Source organism: Ixodes scapularis, unplaced genomic scaffold (assembly GCF_016920785.2).
Source record: "Ixodes scapularis isolate PalLabHiFi unplaced genomic scaffold, ASM1692078v2 PGA_scaffold2__306_contigs__length_199485367, whole genome shotgun sequence".
Classification (NCBI taxonomy): Eukaryota; Metazoa; Arthropoda; class Arachnida; order Ixodida; family Ixodidae; genus Ixodes; species Ixodes scapularis.
In genome coordinates this window covers 64,679,174-64,682,812 of record NW_024609857.1, presented here as the reverse complement: position 1 = coordinate 64,682,812, position 3,639 = coordinate 64,679,174, and positions in this window count along the sequence as shown.

Here is a 3,639-nt window from a genome sequence, read left to right as displayed (position 1 = left end):
GAGAGATTGCATCTGAATATGCCGAGAAGTTGAAATGATGTTTAGACCATATATATTGGCAAGAAGCGTGATAACTGTCATATATAGTTTATATATTATGTGTTTTGTTTTTTACATCGATATCTTGCTTTACTTTTTCCGGACTCTTCAGCACTCTCTGTGAAAGTCGAAGCTTCGTTTCCCGGGAAGGGCAGGATCGCCGGCGCAGAGATGCACTCCGATAGGAAACCGAAACTTGGGAAAGCGTCCCAATTGAGAGTTGTTCTAAAACGCCGTAAAATGGTGTATGTGAAATCAGTCGATTTAGTTGTTTTCGGTTATGCTCAACAAGTTTTTAATTAGAACGATATGTTTATTTTCCCTATAATCCGCGACAACTTTTCTTGGCAATGCAGTGGAAGGTACAGGCACGCGTTCCCTCCCATTTTGAGCGCTGAATAAAGCTGTGCGCGGGCTCTCCTCCTCTCCCCGGAAATGCCAAGAAAAGTTGTCGCGGAGTATAGTTACAAAGTTAATTAGTGAAGTTCACGTAATTATTCGAGTAAATAGCACGTTCGGCAATCCTTGATGTGCGCCATGCCTGTCAGTTGGTTCCCGTAATGAGTTTATTTTGTTTTCTCAGACACAGTATTTTGAGTCTTCGTTGAAACACCCGGTGTATTTTAATGTGTATGATGCTACATATCTTAACAAAAGTGTAATACATTTTAAAATGGATCATCTCAAAGGAGTTTGGAAAAGGAGGATAAACAAATTGAAAACAAGTTTGATATCAACAGTGAGTTTCTTCAACATCTTAAAGCTTATTTTTATTCTAGTGAATAATTGGGGTCGGCGAATTTTGCATACAAATGTTTTTACTGTGTAGTACTCTGAGGTCTAGTGCGTGCATTAAGGTAGTCATTGCTCTTCGTAATACACGAGTGTCCAATTCACACCTATGGTAAGGGGCATTTATGTGTAATCTGCCTTTTGTTTGTATGAAGTGAAAACTTCTAGTGCTGCAGCTACAATAATAGGTAAAGCTCTTATGGCTCAATTTATTGCTGTTAATAGGCTGGCTTAGCTCTGATGCTTTCCATTCGCCAATCATCTGACAGTTTGCGCAATAAAACGAGACGCCCCCCCCCCCCCCCCCCCCCCCCCCTCCCCACTTCTGCCTCGTTCACGTGGCACACTGAGGAATCCCGCCCTTTCCCATAATGATGGCGAGGAGATTGGGTAGCGAAAAAACCTATTTGTTCCCACACAAACAAACATGAAGTAAATACCGTTACGATAGATAGTAAGGGCTTAACAGTTTTGAACGAACTAGTAAGCACATCTACGGGCAGTCGTCTAAATTATTGGTAATAATTAATTATACAGCACGTCCTAAGCCCAAAGCTCCACTTCAAGCCAATAAGAGTTCCTGCAGCATTCCGTTTTAAGAAAACAAGAAGTGCACTTTCATACGCTGAATTTTAGTTGCGTGTGTAATTATTAAAACAAGTGCTATATGATATGCTCACGATGACCATAAACTTAGTTGTAGTAACCAAAACAAGCCGAGGATGAAGTGTGTCTCCAAGAAAACAATTAATTAATCAATCAATCAACCCCTTGATAATTTCTTCGATATGTCAATCCTTTAATCAATAACTGTAATCCTGAATTAGTCTATAGTTTAGTCAATCAATCATTTATTTTACATCAGACAATCATTAGTAGTAAATGCCGAGGCAGGTTAATCCCGCCACTTGTTTTCAGTGGTTAACGCCTTCGTGGACGTTGGCGTCTTGCCTGCTAGAAGCGATGCGTCAGAAGCATCCACTCCTGTAACTAAGCTTGATTTTCCGGTGTATGAGACCCAGAGAACATGAATAATGATACTTGTCTACAGCGAAACTGACCCATAACAAGTCTTCAAACGAATTGTTTCACAGGGTATATATGTCTAAGCTAGTGAGATTATCAGAAAGCTTACCAAGAAGGTTTTTCCCTCCGCCTTTTGAACTTCGCTGGTGTACGGAACTTGTTCACACAGTCCAATTCGCAGTAAGGATTTCATTGTTTATCTGTTCCTGCCTCGACATTAAAAAATTAACGAGAAAAGAGTCAAAGTACAGGCTAGCTGGTGGAAGTCAACCATTTCGTCGTTCACCCTGAGACTGGGTTTTTTTTTTTCGAAGAGCAGAAGTAACAGAAAAAACAGACAGGTCTCAAACTCAGCGGCACGTTTATTTCAACAACTTCCTCTTATATAGTTCGTTTTCGTCGTCAACAACCAATCGCATACGACTTGTCCTTTGCACCGTGACTTTACAGGTTCCACTCTATCACAAAAGAAGCGGACACTCCCAACGTTTCCAAGTGAAAAGGTTCTAGCAGAAGATATGCCTCACAAAGCTTCAAGCAACTCGTTTGTGTCCTCACAATAAACAGGACAACAGCCCACAACAACATCCCACTCAAAACTGGTCACCTCCAAAATTGTAGAAAACAGACAATACACACCAGTACACACCACAGACAATACACACCAAAGAAGCCTTTCAGAATGACTAACTAAAAAAAAAAAAAAAAAAAACTTAAAATTGTAAAAATTGCTTGCAGCGGTTCCCTATTTGCATGGAAGGTTGACTAATGCAATTTCCCAACGATCTAATCCTAATTGTTTCTCTTACCACCCTTTTAACATCGTTGCTTTCCTTAACAACTACATCCGTTCCAGACCAATCCGTTGTGCAGTTTCTACACTCCTCCACATGTTTAGCCAACTCCGAATTTGCCGCATTATTTTTAACATTCCTTTTGTGTTCTGTTAAACGATCGTTTAAACACCGAGAGGTTTGGCCTACATACTTAAAACCACACGCCAAAGGAACCTCATACACTACGCCTACGCTACACGGCACCGACTTTTCCCTATGCGCCTTCTGACAGCCCCTCTGAGCCGTTTCAAAAGGTGTCAATCTATCTAACCTAAAATCCGTGCTGAATACGACATCCACGCCATATTTCTTTGCACATGCTCTAAGATTGTGGGACACCTCGTGAAAATACGGAACCACAGCGTACCTATTCCTGATTTCTTGCGTCTTCCCCCTTTTCTCCCTGCACTGTAGGGCAATCTGCCTTTTGATGTACTCTTCCCCATATGTAGGCCAAACCTCTCGGTGTTTAGACGATCGTTTAACAAAACACAAAAGGAATGTTAAAAATAATGCGGCAAATTCGGAGTTGGCTAAGCATCTGGAGGAGCGTAGAAACTGCACAACGGATTGGTCTGGAACGGATGTAGTTGTTAAGGAAAGCAACGCTGTTAAAAGGGTGGTAAGAGAAACAATTAGGATTAGATCGTTGGAAAATTGCATTAGTCAATCTTCCATGCAAATAGGGAACCGCTGCAAGCAATTTTTACAATTTTAAGTGTTTTTTTTTAGTTAGTCATTTTGAAAGGCTTCTTTGGTGTGTATTGTCTGAATCCCGGAGAAAAGCTCACCGGAGAAAAGCTCACCGGAGAAAAGCTCACCGGAGTTAAGCTCACCGGAGAAAAGCTCACCGCAAAACCGGCGGATGCGGAGAAAAACCTCACCGATTTTTTTCTTCTTCTTTTTATATGGAGGTTGTTGGATCATGCGTAACATATGTCGATTT